General features: G+C 38.0%; 1 long non-coding RNA gene across 1 annotated transcript in view; it reads left to right on the top strand.

Annotated features, from left to right (window-relative positions):
- The first annotated feature begins 8,785 nt into the window (after positions 1–8,785).
- LOC112621748 overlaps positions 8,786–17,941 on the top strand; it is a 69,564-nt gene continuing 60,408 nt past the window's right edge. The window contains exon 1 of the long non-coding RNA XR_003118763.1: positions 8,786–8,871. This is a non-coding gene — a long non-coding RNA (uncharacterized LOC112621748). The remainder of the gene's footprint in view (positions 8,872–17,941) is intronic.

Raw genomic sequence — 17,941 nt, 5'->3', positions numbered from 1 at the left:
CTGCTTGGCTGGAAATATGTGCTTCATAGGGCTTGATAAACAGATCCTGGCATTTTTCAACTTGCCTATCTTAAATGGAAATGCAGATGCAAATGCAAGTTTTGTGGGGCCTGGGGCCTGAAAGCTCACATAATTTTTAGTGGTTCTCTTTAAGAAAAATCATAAAAACAAAATCAAGTACTCAACTTCCTCTTATGCATATCGCCAAAATGCCCATGAATTTTTCTATAACTTTGACCTGATCAGGGGAGTGTCGAAGTAGATGGAGTAGGAAGAGACAACCGCCTTAAAATTTGAGTTAAAATGCCTTACCTCATCAGCTTAAATAAACTAACAATGGATGATCAGATGAGCATGTTGTTAGGGTTCCACCCAAGGCCCAGGCAGGGGCAAGCCAGTGAGGGCCCTGCAGCTCATACTTCATCTGCTTCACTGTAAGTCAGTGTCTTCAGGGATGCTTTTCTCTTAGATAAATGAAACACCGTTTTCTCCTCCCCAATCACATTACTTTATGTTTCTAAAATTGTCTTTAAAATGTTCTTCATACAATTTGACAATATGAATCAAGACCCTGATAATATTCATGCTTTAGCCCAGTAACTCTATTTTGAAATCTAGTATAAGAAAAAGGATTAGATCAAGGAAAGACTTTATGCACAAAGATGTCTATTGCAGCATCATATAGAATAATCACAAATTGGATAGGCTTTAATGACAACATAGGAATGACTAAGTAAAACATGATATATTCATCTTGTGGAATATTCTACCATTAGTGACAATGAAGTTTTTACAAAATTCTTCTAATAATGTGGGAAAATGCTAATATACTAATATCACAAAATAGCAGCACACAAAAGTGACATAAGCAGTATATTTAAGAGCCGATTGGTAACATTGAGTTTCTAGCACTTGGAAAATATTGTTGCATTCATCACATGTATCTTCTTCAATGAGCAAACAAAAGTTCTGAACCCCTTGGGTCTTTGGAATTTCCAAAATTGAGGGCCACACTAGAAGAAACTCTCATTTTGAAATAGCCTCTGATTTTATGTTATTTTCTAAAGATAATTCTTGATGTTTATGCAACTGTGAAGAATCAGTACTTTTATTTACTGCTTATAGAAGAATAATACATATAATGATACAAATGTATTTATACCCTTTGATGCAGTCATTCTAATCCTGAGCATCTATTCCAAGGAAATTACCAGGAATATAGAGGCATTGTGTGCAAAGATGCTAATTGCAATGAAATATAATAAGAAGGCATTACAACTTATCAATCTAACAGTAGAGGAATTATTTTTTAAAATCTCAGTGTACATCTATAATGGCATAGTAGCCATGGAAATAGTAAAATAGAGAAGAAAGAAAAAATATAAAACAAAGATAAGGACATATAATGCAGCTCCAAGTAGGTTGGATACAAAAATACATATTGAAGAGTTTATTTTCTTTACAAGCTCTAATACATATCAGCCACTGTTCTAAGCTCTATGTGAAGCTATTTAAACTTCCTAGCAATCCCATGAGGTTAGTTCTATACTAATCCCCATTTTCGGTTGGAGAAAGAGTACAGATAGGTTAGGTAACCAAATCATGCAGCTGGTAAGTGGTAGAGCCCCAGTCCTCACTCTGCAATCCAGCTTGGATGTCCCCGCTTGCATGTTCTATGCGGTACTACTCCAGAGTTAGCGCTAAGCTTTCTAGTAACCAACATGAAAGTGAAAGCCAGATCACTTCCTTGAGTCAATGTTAATAACAGGAGAATAAAATGATTTAATATAAGCGATTCCTGACACTAAGAGAAAAAAATCTCTTCTGAACACCATGTAACTGGAATGCAGTGTTACTTAGTACTGGAGCAGAGACCACACCATGCTTTATGTACCATTTTTGATACTGTTTCCTTATTGTGTGCCAAGCCAAAGGATCCTTCAGCAAGAATGACTCTACAGGGGGTAGGTGGAAGTGGGTGAGCAACATTTTAATGCCCAGGTGTTTTCTTTAATGAGATGACTTAATTCAAGAATAAATTAAAGAATGTCTGGGAAAAGGAAAAGAGAGTATATTCATCATGCTGTACACTGAACTCCAGAAACATTGCTCCTCTCAGTCTGACTTTTGATAGAGATTAAGTCGCTGCTTTAGCATAGTAATCCTTTTTACCCTCACAATTCTGTTTAGGGAGGCAACACAGGCATATTAGCTAATTAAAATGGAGAGGTAAAGGGGCTTGCCCCAAGCTGCACCCAAGTGTTCTAACCCTTACCTTAGGATTGTCACCATAGATCAATTGTGAAATCAGTCATCATCCTGGGTCCATTACTCTCAGATAACCCCTTGAGGCCTACGCAAATCCCTTCGTTCTTAGGGTGAGCTGCCAGACGGCCCGTGTCCGTGTGCCATGTGGAGCAAACTCCTTCCCTCTCAGTCACTGGGGGAGAGAATGTAATTGCAAATGGAGAAAAATAGAAGTCAAACCACCCAACATGATATTCATCCTATCCCCATAGCTCTCCCCTATAGAACCCTGGTGAAAAAAAAAAGAAAAAGTCAAAAGAAAGGCAAATGCGATGGCACCTAATACCCACTGGTGCCGACATTAAATCAGTACTTCCCTCCTACTCCCAGTCCCCAAGCCAGCGAGGAAGGAGCCGAGTTGGAGAAACCAAGTGCTTGCGAGTGACGCTCCAGCCATGGCCTGACTCTCTCAATCAGTCAAACACAGAGTCAGAGCAAAAACAAACACGCAGGAGAGCGGGACTCTTTGTTTATGGTTTCAATTCTTTTAAATAAAACGCAGAGAAATGGGTGTGCCAACTCCAAATGTAACACAGAGCCCAGGAAGCAGTGAATGAACAGTCGCTCCCGTCTCCGCAGTCACCGGCTTTGCTCTGGGTGCTACCAGCGTAAATACTCTATTCCATTCATTGAATGTCCGAAACTTGGGGTTCATGCTCTTTGTTTTGTTTTGGTTTCTGGTGGCTCCCATTCCATACCAGACATCATTATTACAGGGTCCCATCTGTGAGGTAGGAGCCCCTCTCATTTGACTGTGATGTTTTCTATTTTCACCCATCATGGACATGTTTTCTTTTGGAATTCAATCTAACCAGAGAGGAATCTCTTTTCAGTATAGATTGCTATGCAAACTGCTTCCCTACAGACTTTTGTATTTAGTGTAGCAAGGAGTCGATTTCATTTCATTAGGGACAAGACCTGATTCTGTGATCTTGATCCTTTCAGCCATTGCCATAGAAATCCAGTTCTTTCCATCCATCTACACGCACATCCACACATCCACACACCTGCCAAGCACTGGGCCCTTCCTCCTGACTAGGGCCGTTTACATGACCCCTCTCACTCACCCCCACTTTTCCTGAGAGGAGTCCAGGCCCCTCACCTCACCTACACCCCCAACTAACTTTCTTTTGTGGCCTAGACATTTTTGGAACTGTGCTCCTAGCTTGTTTAACTGATAGACAAATTCAGTGTGTAGTTATTGGTGAATAGTAATGGTGTAAGATCATGCTTTTCAAATTGTATTGCATACAAAGGGCACTCAGGATGTTTGTTTTAAAAAGGTACATTTCTAAGCCTTTATCCACAGGAATTCCGATTCTTGAATTCTTACTCCTAATTTTGTTTGGTTTTGATTTAAATCAAAATAATACATGTGCATAGTTAAAAATCAGATAATACTGTATAACGGCGTTCTGCTTGCAATGATAGCAGTCTAGATTCAGAACCATGCTCCCCCTGATAACAACTAGAAAAACTAGACAAAATGTAAAAGAAAAATAGTCTGAAGTCCTCAGCAAGGAATTATGGAGCTAGATGATGGAAGAAGAAGGAAGCTCAGCGAGGTGACCCGGCAGTTAGGGCCACATTTTCCCTGGAGGTATTTGCAGATTCAGAAGAGGCAGTTAAAATTTGTCAAACTTAGTAGAGCTTTTGAGACAGTCATGTGGCCAGGGGATTAAGTTGAAGTTTAGATCCCACCAAAAAAGCTTTGCGATGAGACCTGGAGTGGGTACCTGTGGGAATGTCCATCAGAAAGCAGAACACTGACTGCCGGGTGCAAACAACTTCCTTAAGTGGTGGGGGTAAAGCGAGGGGAGTAGGATTTCCCCTAGCATAGCTGTGTACTAAAGGCAAATCAAAACACCTTTCTGGATGACAATAGCATCATTTTAGACTTTATCGTTACAGTTCTCCACTTATAATGTCCAGCATGCAATTACAACCAACCAGGTGCAGCATATCTGAATACAAACAACAACTAAGAGAAATAGCAACAATAGAGACAAACCCACAGGATGTCCAGATAATAGGGTTATTAGATACAGACTTTAAGATAATTCAGTTGATATATTAAAGACAAGATTTAAAATGGTAGCAGACAAGTGAAATAGTCTTAGTTTAGCTGTTGAATGGCCAGACTTTAAATTTTTCCACAAATAAAACTTCAGCTTCATCATGGCTTTACTGAAGACTTTTACCCACACATTTCAGGAAGATGTAAGACCAATGTACCCAGACATTTCCAGAGAAGAGAAAAAGCGTGGACACCTCCCAAGTCATTTTATGAGGCTAGCATTATTTTCATAGCAAAACTAGACAAAATTGGTACAAAAAAAAACTATAGGCTAATCTCATCCTTGAAAATAGGTACAAAAATGAAAAATAGATGGTAACCAAATATTAGCACACTGGACCTGGTGACAAAAAAAATGGATCATACATTCCAACCAAATTGGGTTTGTTCTAGGAATGCAAGATTAATGAACACTCCAAAATCAATTCATGGAATAAAGGAGAAAACCCACACAATCATTTCAACAAACATAGAAAAAAAGTTACAAGTTCACCACCATTTTATGATAAACAACAACAACACACAAAATCTTTTAGCAAGTGATATGGTTTGGCTGTGTCCCCATCCAAATCTCATCTTGAGTCATAGTTCCCATAATCCCCATGTGTCATGGGAGGAACCCAGTGACAGGTAATTGAATCATGGGGGTGATGGTTTTATAAGGGGCTTTCCGTTTGGTCAGCTCTCATTATCTCTCCTGCCACCCTGTAAAGATGTGCCTTTCGCCATGATTGTAAGTTTCCTGAGGCCTCCCCAGCCATGTGGACCTGTGAGTCAATTAAACTTCTTTTCTTTATAAATTACCCAGTCTCCGATATTTCTTCATAGCAATGTGAGAACAAACTAATACAGCAAGCTAAGGGCAAAAGGAAACTTCCTTAATCTGATAAATGATATCTAAATAAAACTGCAGCAAAAATCATACCTACCAGTGAAATGTTGAATTTTTTTTCCCTTTAGCTTGAAAAGGAAATAAAAATCCTACTAATCTTACCTCTATTCAACATTGTTCAAGGTGTTCTAGTCAGTGTAACAAGCAAGAAAATAAAATAAAAGGTAAAACGGTTTACAACTGCCTTTATTTGCAGATGCTGTGTTAATGTGTGTAGAAAATGCAAAACAATCTATGGATAAAAATGTTAAATTAAACAGTAGTTTAGTAAGGTGACTGGACACAATGTCAATATTCTAAAATTCAATTGCATAGATTGTCAAAAAATAAAATTAAAAATGTCATTTGTAACAGAATAAAATAACACCAAATACCTAGAATTATGTCTAATGCAGAATGTGTAGGGTTATTACCCAGAAAACTATAAAATATTGAAAGAAATTAAGACCTAAATAAATGGAACTATATCATGTTCATGGATTATAAAATTAAATATTATTAAAATGTTAAAGTGTTAGACCATGCAACTGATCTATAGTACCAAACAAAATTCCAGAATGCAGTACCAAACAAAATTTGGTACTGCATTCAGTACCAAACAAAATTTCAGAAGCTTCTTTTTCCTTTGTGAAAATTGAAAATTTGGAAGCAAATTCTTTAAAATTTGGAAGTCAGATTAGAGGAGAAGACAGGGAGTCCTGATTGGGTATAGGCATGAACAGAACTTCTGGGCTACTGGCGATATGCATTGCTTGACCTGAGAGATGGTTACACTGGTATAATCATTTTCACTCAATCCTCATAAATGTCTTAACCATCCCATGCCTCCCACACCCAGACCTCACTCCCTGGAAGTTATCACTGTTAATCACATCCAGTTAGAATGCTCAAGCAGGTTTTTTAACAAATAATATGCCTATGTCATTTTACAAATAATATGCCTATGACATTTTACAAATAATATGCCTATGTCATTTTACAAATATGCCTATGACATTTTATTGTATATATAAAATATATTTATATAATATGTTGTATTATATATAATATATAATATATTTATAATATAATACATAATATATATTATATTATTCTATATACAATATAATATATGGTATATATGATATATGATATATAATATACATTATATTTTTATAATATAATATATTATATATTATATGCATTATATATTTATAACATAATATATTATATATTATATATAGTTATATGAAATATATTATATTATATATAATATAATATATAAATTATAAATATATATTTTATATATAAATCATATATAAATAAAAATATATTATATATAAATCATATATAAATATAAATATATATTATATAAATAATATATAATAATATATACATATAAATATATTATGTATAAATAATATATACTATATATTATACATATAAAAATACATATATGTTTTATATGTATAATATATAATATATGTTTACATATATAATATATAATATAAATACATAAATATATAAAAATATGTAAATAAAATATATAAATTATAAATATATAAATACATTAACATATAATATAATATATATTATATTAATAAATTTATTACATATTATTATATAATATGTTATAAATAATTACATATTATATATAATTATGTATGTATAAATTTGATATGTAATATACACAAAGCATATATTATATATTATATATTTTATGTAATATATAATCTATTCATTATATATCAAATTTATACATACATACATAACTATGTTATGTTTAAACCTCCACTTCTTTTCCCGTAAACTTCAGTTTTATTTTAATGTGTTTTATAAAGACTTTATAAATGAAAAGAATCATTTTTAGCAATAATATGTCTAGGTGCAAGTTGTTGTTATTCCATCCATTTTGTGTTTTCAATTTGAAATTCACTTGTCCCTTTAGCTCTGGTTAATGTCTTTGGTTGTTTCTTTGGCAATTGTCTCCTCTGAATTAATTTGGCATCTTTCATTTTGCACTTCTGTTGGTTGGGTGTTGGACCTCCTGGTTTGATGCTCCTATTATCTCTTATTTTTATTGCTCATAGTTTTTATCTCTTCACCTTTTCCTTTTATGTTCTGAGAGGTTTTCTAGATCTCTGCTCCCCAACTCTTTTATTAAAATATTTATTTGCACAATCATATTTTTAATTTCCAAAACTAATGTCTTATATACCCTAGTCATTTGTTTGATTGTTTCCTATTCTTGATCTATGAAATAAATAGCTCTTTAAATCCCAGTGTGCCTACTAATTAGACTTTTTTCTTAAAAACAAATAACTGAACTTGAATGATGCTCCTATTCAATTTCTCTTGGGCTTTCTCTTTCGAACTGCTATTTTTCCTAAACTGTCGGTATGCTTTGAGGGTTTCTTGGTATTTAAGAATGGGAAATGGCAGGGCTAATGAGGAATTCTCTGGGTTTGGCCTGTTGAAGGTGAGCAGATGAGGAGCTAATCACCATGCTGATGGCCTCCCTAAAGCCAGAATGAGGACTGTATTACTTTCATGTGCTAACACCTACAGGAGCTGCCTTAGTTCACCTTAGGTATTGTCTTAGAATATTTTTTGCTGCTATAACAGAATACCACAGAAGTTTATTTGGCTCATGAATCTGGAGGTAGAGAAGTTCAAGATGGAGGGGCCACATCTGATGAAGTCCTTCTCATTGCATCTTAACAGGGCTGGAGGCATCTCATGGCAAGGAGGCACCTAGAGGAGAGAGAAACAGGAAATGAGGCTGAACTCATCCTTTTATTGGGAGCCCACTTCATGATAACTAACCACTCCCACAGTAACCGTTTAAATCCATTCATGAGGGTGAAGACCTCCAAACTGAATCACCTCTTAATATTGATGCATTGGGGATGAAGCTTTCAACACATGAACTTTGAGGGCCACATTCAGGCCACAGCAGATACCCTGTGGTTATTCTCTTTTTCTTTTTCTTTTCTTTTTCTTTTTTCTTTTTTCTTTTTTTTTTTTTTTTTTTTTTNGAGGAGAGAGAAACAGGAAATGAGGCTGAACTCATCCTTTTATTGGGAGCCCACTTCATGATAACTAACCACTCCCACAGTAACCGTTTAAATCCATTCATGAGGGTGAAGACCTCCAAACTGAATCACCTCTTAATATTGATGCATTGGGGATGAAGCTTTCAACACATGAACTTTGAGGGCCACATTCAGGCCACAGCAGATACCCTGTGGTTATTCTCTTTTTCTTTTTCTTTTCTTTTTCTTTTTTCTTTTTTCTTTTCTTTTTTTTTTTTTTTTGAGAAAAATGCTCATGTGTTTTGACTGGGAATAAATGCCTGTTGGCCTGAGCTTTGTGCAAGAGTGGAGGTGTTTACTGTTTTGTTGATAGTCTTCTCACTCTCCCTGGTTTTTGGCCCTGCTCCTTGTTTCCATTCTTGAGTGCATTGACTCTGTGTCCAGGGGTTATATGGTTCTGCTGCTTTCAAATTCCTGCAGCTTTCTCAAGGCTGCTCTTTCTTCTGTTCCGCTGCAGGCCACTAATGCTTCTCCATTTACTTCCTGTCTTCTGAAAATTCATTAAAACTTCTTGTATGTTGGTGAGTATTCTCCCATTCTCTTGGCTGCTACAGGTTTATGTCTTTATTGATGTTTAATCATCTTAGGACTCAAGAGATACAGAGTCTAACATGGGGACTTTGTAATCTTGAAGCTGAGTTCCCTAATATGCTTAAGAGGAATCCCTTAAATTTCATACGTGTATGATTTAAGCCCAGGTTTGTTTGTTTGTTTTTAAATACATTTTATTGTGTATATTTGAGGTTTACAATATGACGGTATTGAATACATTTAGATAGTAAAATGTTCACTTATAGTGAAGCAAATTAACATATTTATCATCTCACATAGTTACTTGCATGTGTGTACATCTGTGACAAGAGCAGCTAAAATCTACTTATTTAACAAAAGTCCCAAATACAATACAATTTTATTAACCATAATCTTCACACTGTATATTAGATCTCTTGAGTTGTTCATCCTACAAATCTGCTGCTTTGGATTCTTTAACATATATCTCCCCATTTTAAGTCAAGCTTTGAGAAATAGAATGTGTATAGAAACAGAGGATTGTAGAAAACAGACCAAATAGAGGACATGTTTGAGTCATGGTGTGCAGACCATGCTAGGTTTGAAAGACTAATAAGACTAATGAGGACACCAACCTAGCAGGAGCCCAAAGTTCCAGGAGAGTCACAGGAAATAGGGCTGGCAAAGGAATCTGGATCTAGAGCTTCTCGTTCTAGATGGGAAAATTTGGCCAATAGATTTTGAGCAAAGCAAAAAATCAATGAAATCAAGATTTTAGAAAGATTAATTTGGCAGGACATGAAAAATGCTTTGAGAATAGGTAGATTGGAAGCAGAGAGCCAGCTAGGAAAAAATTGTGATCATCCGTTTGTGAAATGAGGGATGGTGGCAGCAGAAATAGAGAAGTAGGAAGTGATGTAGGCAAATCAGAAATGACTATGTATGGTACTCAGTGACTGATTGGATATGGAGGACAAGATGATGCTAAGTTTTTAGGACTAGATAACTACAAATAATTATTGACACTGATGTACTTAGAAAATTCACAGGCACCCATCTGACTTCCACCTCCTCTCTCTTCAAGATTAGTTTACCCATAGTAGAAATCTTGTTTTCCAGTCTACATTTTCATAGGTAGTGATAGCAGAGATGCCTGGTGGTAGTGATGATGGTGGAGATAGCAGTGATGATGGAGGTAGTGATAATGGAGGTGGTGGTAGATATGGTGATAGTGATGGCAAAGGTGGTGTTAATAGTATCGATAATAATGTTCAAGATGGTGTTAGTTAGTAATGGTGAGAGTGGTGATAATTATGAGGGATGTGAGGTGAAATAGTGGAGGTGATGGTACTAATGGAGGTAATTGAGACTGATGGTGGTGGTGGTGATAATGATGGTAATTATAAAGGGGGCTTGTGATAGTTATGAGAAAGGTGGTGATGGTGATGATAGTGGTGATGGAGATGATCTTGGTAGTAGCAATAATGGTGATGGTAGCAGAGATAGTTGGATGGCGGTAGTGATAATGATGGAGGTGGTGGTGTTAATGGTGTTGGTAGGGGTGTTGGTGGCAATGGTAGAGGTGTGGATGATTTCAGAAATGGAGGAAGTAGTATTAGTAGTGGTAGTGGTGCTGGTGATGACAATAGTGACAGATGATTGTGGTGGGGATGGTGGTGGGCAGGGTAGTAGTGAGAGTGATTGTGGTGATTATAAGTGGTGGTGTTGATAATGCTGGTAATGATGATGGAGGTGGTGGTGATGGTAGTGTGGTTGCTGTAATAGTGATTGTGCTGTGAGTGTTGTAGAGATGGAGGGAGTCACACTGGTGACTCCATGGGTGGTGGTGATGGTAATAGTCCTTGTGATTATGGTTGGGTGTGGTGCTGCTATTGGGCACGTCTTAGCTATGCAACTGTAACTTTAAGTCTTGACCTTACTCTTTCTACATACAAGGACTTTAGGAGAAAAAGGAATGTGGCTCTCCACAGAACTATGAGACCCTGCTCTATTCTCTAGCCCCAGGTGATTAGATGAGGAGTGGAAAGCTGACTCAGGGGAGCCAATCTTTAATCTGAGTTCAGAAGAGTTCCTTTATTTATTTATTTATTTTTAGAGACAAGGCCTCCGAAAGTGCTGGGATTACAGTCATGAGCCACTGCACCCAGTCTCAGTCAATTTTTCTTTACTTTTTTTTTTTTTTTTGAGACAGAGTTTCACTCTTGTTGCCCAGGCTGGAGTGCAATGGTGCAATCTCAGCTCACTGCAACCTCCACCTCCTGGGTTCAAGCGATTCTCCTTCCTCAGCCTCCCAAGTAGCTGGGATTACAGGCATGCACCACCACGCCCAGCTAATTTTGTATTTTTAGTAGAGGCGGGGTTTCTCCGTGTTGGTCAGGCTGGCCTCAAACTCCTAATCTCAGGTGATCTGCCCACCTCAGCCTCCCAAAGTGCTAGGACTATAGGCGTGAGCCACCACGCCTGGCCAAGTTAAGATTTTCAACCTCTAAGATTTAGCTAAAGGCTTGGCAATTATATTGTAAGATGTGAACATTTAAACTTAAGAGACTTGTGGAGTCAGAGCTTCAGTCATCACCATGGCAATGGAATGCTGCATAGAGTTGGGGTTAAGAAATAGCTCACAAGCTATGAGTAATCAGAAAAGGCCAATGTGCAAAGAGAAACAGCAGAGGAAGCAGGTGGGTAGAGAGAAACAGAATGAGTAAGAAGTAGCCTTCATCCCGCCTGACAATGTCCAGGCCCCTTGTGTTCCCAGAGACCCATCCATGTCTGTTCTAATCTTGTATGCCCATGAGCTTGCCAGCTGTATCTACTCCATAAACTTCCATTTTATTTGAATTACTTAGTATGTATGAGTTTCTGTTTCTCACAGTGAAATACGAGGGACTAAGATGTTCATGAAGTAAATTGCTCATTTTCCATACTTTTTGCAGACTTTTTCAAAGGTCACCAGACCCTAGATACCACTATTAGATGCATTTGTGCTTGGGTCCTTCAGCCCTCTCCCAGACAGATCACATGCCTAAGAATTTTATTTAAGACCAAGTCCATTTCTCACAGGATCCAAGCTTTACTTAACATAATCTAGTACTTAATAATTCCCCATTAGTATTTCCAAATCAGAGTTCCCTCCCCCCGTGGGACATCACATCCTGCTCCTCTAGTTGTGGGAATGTCTCTAGATTGTGTCTCCCACACCCTCTTGCTATGATCTTGTTTCTCTGGTTTGCATCCTCATGACTTACACCTTGATCCTTCTCTGCCTGCCTCCTTCAGATGCCTAACTGGAACTCTCCATCTGACTTTGGTTTGGTTCATTCATAAGATCCTGACTCTGGTGTTGCTCTCCCACAACAACGAAGGACAACTGATGGATGAGCTGGACTTGGGCCTGATGCCCTAGGCTTCTGCTGCATTTGGAGAGAGGGGTGGAAGGCTAGAAAGAACCCTTCTCTACTACATACCATCCATGTATCAGGTGTTCTATGACTTGGGAGATCAGCATTCTTGCCTTCATTTTATAGTTGATAAACCTGAAGCTCCGGGAGCTAAAAGTGACTTGCCTAAGTTTATATAGTGAATGAGCGCCAGATCTGGGGTATGAACCCAGGTGGATTTGACTTCAAAACTCATCTTTCGCTTTTAAACTGTGCTGACTTGCCAAGGGATTAAATAAAACCAACATTTGTTGAGCACTATGGCAGTGACTTTAAGTGGTCCCCCAATGTTTATGCTCTCCTTTTTTCTTAACGGCAAAGCCCTGGTTTGTTTTAGTATGGAAATGTGCCCCCCTAAAAGACTCTATACCCCAGGCTTCCTGAAGCAAAGTATGCCCATGCAAAAGCTGATATGATGAGATGGAAGGGTTAAAGCATGGTAGTGGTGGGAGGGAGGTTCCAGAAACGCTGCTAAGAGCTTATAGTTGCTCTAGTTGATAAGTTCTCTCCTGTGCCCTTTCTTCTTGCTGCTAGAGAGCTCTAATAACCACTTTGGATATGAAGATATCCTGAAGAGAGCATCCATAGTCTAGAATAATGGAGACAGGGTCCCTGAGGTCTTCTGTGCTGCCATATCGGCTCTGGCCTCCCTGCTTCTGTACTGTTTTGTGTGGAAGAGCTATAAATGCCTATTTTGTTTAAGCTACTTTTATAAGCAATAGGACTCAAGCACCTTCTCTATGTCAGACAGCATGCTAGCACTTTGATGTTTGGTTGCCCTTATTTCAGATGAGAATCCTAAGTTTCAGAAAGCTCAGGTAATTAATTTAATATCACACATCTAGTTAAGTGGCATGATTTGACATATTGCTCTATTATAATACAAATCTAAATTCCTGAACATGATGTATAAAATACGTGTGGGCTTCCATTTTGTTTTAGGCTTTTGAAAATGCTGTTCCCTCTGCCTAGAATTCTCTGCCTCTACTTTTCATCTGGGAAACTCCCAGTCATCCTTCATGACCCAGTCAAAGTACTACCTCCTTTTTGCAGTCTTTGCTAAACAGCTGTCTCAGGACACATCTTTCTACTGTGCTCTTGTTGCCCCATGCTGAACCTTATTAAGACGTTGCATTGCATAAGACATGTACATTATGTTGCACAGTATGGTAATTGTTTAGATGCCTGTCTCCCCTCTAAAATGTCAGCTCCTTCTTTTTTTTGTTTTGTTTTGTTTTGTTTTGTTTGAGATGGAGTCTTGCTCTGTCACCCAGGCTGGAGTGCAGCGGCTTGATCTCAGCTCACTGCAAACTCTGCCTCCCAGGGTCAAGCAATTCTCCTGCCTCAGCTTCCCAAGTAGCTGGGATTACGGGCATCTGCAACCATGTCCAGCTAATTTTTGTATTTTTAGTAGAGATGGGGTTTCACCATGTTGACCAGGCTGGCCTCGAACTCCTGACCTCAAGTGATCCCCCCACCTTGGCCTCCCAAAGTGTTAGGATTACAGGCATTAGCCACCATGCCTGGCCAGCTTCTTCTTTTTTAAACTTTTAGATTCAGGGGATACATGTGCTTTTTTGTTACATGGGTATTACATGCATAATGGTGGGGACTGGGTTTCATGTACCTATCACCCAAATATTGGACATTGTGCTCAGTAGGTAATAAAACATCAGCTTCCTTAGAGGCAAGATCTTTCCATCTCTATTCTCAGCGTTAGTTCACTGCTTGACACCAAAAAAGTAAATATTCATTGAATGACTAACTGCCTGAATGAATAAAAGTAGGCAATCATGTTCAACGGTATCTTTTATTAATAGCAAACTTCAGGGGCTTACTCTAGCATATTGAGGTTTATCTCCTCATGTCTCTAAAGCCACCTTGGGAGCAAAGAGGAGCATGTCCCTGGTGGGTTACTTTAAATGAAGATCTAAGATCTCAGGTCTCCATGGATGGAGACTTTTCAGCTCATTTTTAACTCTCCTTCCATAGCCCCTGCATCTAAAGATGATTGCAGCATATTTCCAATTCAAAATATCATTTTGTTGGGAGATGTGACTGAAAAGATTATAAAGGTGGATTTGATTCTTGCCTTAATCCTTTCAAAAAATGGAATCAGCTCTAACACAGCATCCTTTTTCAAGATTTTGAAAAGTCTGAATCCATTTTAAACTAGATTGTGATTGACAAAACCATGGGAACATTAGCGAACAGTTAAATGCTAATTAGCCAAACCCCTGCTACTCTCCCAGCTGTCAAAGGCAGAGATAGAGACAAAAGCTTCAATTAAACCTGAGTTGGTCCCCAAGGAGGGAGAGGTCAAAGGGGAGTGTTCAGTCAACTGTGAGATTATGTGAACACAGTCCCAAGTAATAATCGTAAAAAATCCAAATGTCCCTTTACATATTTAAAAATACATTATACTGACATTAAAACTCTCTTTTTGTCATTTTACTCTCCCCAATCTTCCCATCATTTCAATGTTTCCCATTATTTTTAGGATAAAGTCCAAAGCCTTTCCCCTGACTTTCTGCCCCCAGTGAAAATTTCCAGTTGTATTTGTCACTTACTCCTTGCCCTGGAGCACCTGCCCACCGCTCAAACATGCCCCCAGGTACATGGAGTTCAAGCTGAACTATACTCCAGCCTCCCCTTGGGCTGTCCAAATATGAGCTACCTATTCAGACTTAGCAACATGCTACCTCTTCTTAATCATCCGTTGAATTAAAATAGCAGTTAACAACACAGTTTCACTTGTATAATCTCTTCTGCGCCTCCCTACAGCTTTAAGAGGTAGCTGTGGGGAAAGATAAATGCACCTAGACCAAGACAGAATTCAGTGTCATTGTCCAAAGCCATACAGACACAAGGTGAAGAGCCAGGGCTGGAGCCCAGAACTCAGACTGCAACCCTTGCCCCTCTTGTCGCATCACTGATCAGCCTTCCCAGGTGGTGGCTCAAAGCCTGTGCCAACGCCCAAGGAGGCTTTCCTGTCTGGGGAAATGTGAGAAAAACATGATGAATTCTTCAAAAAGCTTAATCTAGTCAATTTACTAGACTCCCCTTTATTCTAACATTATACTTTTAGAATTAAAATGTAATTTATTTTTACTAAAGTAGTGGAAGTAAGTTATAGTTGGTTTTTTTTCTTTTTAACCCTTACTTGGCATGATTAAAATTTGTCAAGCTGATGGTTATGCCTTGATTTCATTTGAAGTGTCAGTCCTTTATAAAATCTCCAAACTTGGAAAACACAGTGCTTGTGTGTTTCACCAAGGCCTTCTTTGACTGGACAATTTCAAATTGATCTTTACCTCTTTGCTCCTTAAAAGTAATAAATTATTGTATAATTTATTTGACAATTAAATATAACTCTGTATTATGTCAGAAAACCAGCTCTATTATTCTGATGACAAATTCCCCCATGACTCCTTGTAGGCTGAGTTGTCCATTCTCTCCTTGGGCCACCCTGTCAGTAGAATAATCCCCCAGTAGAGCACCTGTCACTGCCCAGCTCCTATGTGTTTACTGGCCCTCTCCCCTTCTAGACCACAAGTTCACTGGAGTATGAATTCTGTGCCCTAACACCAGAATACCTGTCTACATCAAAATTGGGTAACCACCAAGAATATGATCTACATCTAAATGTAGGCTGCTGAACTGATGTTCAGTTGAATCAACAACATCCACAATAATAGCACCTAACATTTATTGAATATGTCCCAACTACTTAAAATCACATTTTCTGCTCTACATGCATTATCTCATTGGAAGTCAACATCCATGAGCTGGATCATTGCAGTTTCAAATGGGATTCCATTTAGTTCAAGGAAAAAAATTTTGCAAACTGGATCATGCTTGGCCTTAAAAATAGGTAGAACAGGGAGAATGTAGACCCACCTGTATGCTGGAATTTAAAAAGCATTGACATGGTGCCCTTGCCTGTGAGATATGCACCCATCTCTCTCTTTCAAGCTCTACCATTGGAATTTAATCCTTTTCCGTAGTTCATTAGCTTTTTCCAGCTTTTAAAATGCAAATAATCCTGGGAAAGTATTTGCAAGGCATAAGATGGGATGGAGATATGAATGTGGTTATGAATTATGGTGGCATGGCGGTGGTGTTGAGGAGAAAAGATCGGGGAAGCTGCCTCCAGAAAACCCAAACTTGTCTACACAAAAAGACTTGAACTCAACCACTGGGCATTAATTCTCTATTTTATTTTACTGTTCCCACCCCAGTTTCTCCCAACTGATTTTCAAAATTTGAGCAAATATAATTCAGTATTTCTATTTAGCCTAAGTCCTCTATTCAAGTGAAGCTATGCTAATACCTATCCTCTAAAGATTACATTGCAGTAAGAAGATTTGTTTCCCTTGATAAATGGGTAAATTTGGGAAGATTCATAACTTTTATATAATTCTCACAGGTTTTTAAAATTCCCAAAGTTTAAGAAACACCCATTTAGAGAAGATTACTATAAAGAATTAAAACAGAACTTCTTAAATTATGGACCACTGATGTTAGGATCAACTGGGGCTTGTTTTTAAATGCAGATTCTTGGGACCTCTAGCACACAACTCTTGAATTAGAAAATCTGGGGTGGATGTGTGGTATTATTTCTGAGGGCTCTGTTCTGTTCCATTGGTCTATATCTCTGTTTTGGTACCAGTACCATGCTGTTTTGGTTACTGTAGCCTTTAGTATAGTTTAAAGTTAGGTAGTGTGATGCCTCCAGCTTTGTTCTTTTGGCTTAGGATTGTCTTGGCCATGCAGTCTCTTTTTTGGTTCCATATGAACTTTAAAGTAGTTTTTTCCAATTCTGTGAAGAAAGTCATTGGTAGCTTGATGGGGATGGCACTGAATCTATAAATTACCTTGGGCAGTATGGCCATTTTCACGATCTGGATTCTTCCTACCCATAAGCATGGAATGCTCTTCCATTTGTTTAACCATATGATCTTTGACAAACCTGACAAAAACAAGAAGTAGGGAAAGAATTCCCTATTTAAACTGGCTAGCCATATGTAGAAAGCTGAAACTGGATCGCTTCCTTATACCTTATACAAAAATTAATTCAAGATGGATTAAAGACTTAAATGTTAGACCTAAAACCATAAAAACCCTAGAAGAAAACTTAGGTAATACCATTCAGGACATAGGCATGGACAAGGGCTTCATGACTAAAACACCAAAAGCAATGGCAACAAAAGCCAAAATTCACAAATGGGATCTAATTAAACTAAAGAGCTTCTGCACAACAAAAGAAACTACCATCAGGGTGAATAGGCAGCCTACAGAATGGGAGAAAATTTTTACAATCTACCCATCTGAAAAAGTGCTAATATCCAGAATCTACAAAGAACTTAAACAAATTTATAAGAAAAAATCAAACAACCCCATAGAAAAGTGGGTAAAGGATATGAACAGACACTTCTCTGTAGAGGACTACATGCTCGCAAATGAGACGTTCCCGATAAGTCCTGCTCTTGCAAGTGAAGCAGGGCGTTCCTTCCCTGCAAACAGGGAGGACAAAGGAGCCAGCTGCAAACAGCAGACCCTGGGGGCTGGTTTATGTGTAAACATCTTGAAAATCCAGAAAGTCAGGGAAAGGTCAGAAAAA

Source organism: Theropithecus gelada, chromosome 3 (assembly GCF_003255815.1).
Source record: "Theropithecus gelada isolate Dixy chromosome 3, Tgel_1.0, whole genome shotgun sequence".
NCBI classification, from domain to species: domain Eukaryota; kingdom Metazoa; phylum Chordata; class Mammalia; order Primates; family Cercopithecidae; genus Theropithecus; species Theropithecus gelada.
Note: the sequence above shows the minus strand (reverse complement) of the source record. Positions and strands in the feature narration are given on the sequence as shown.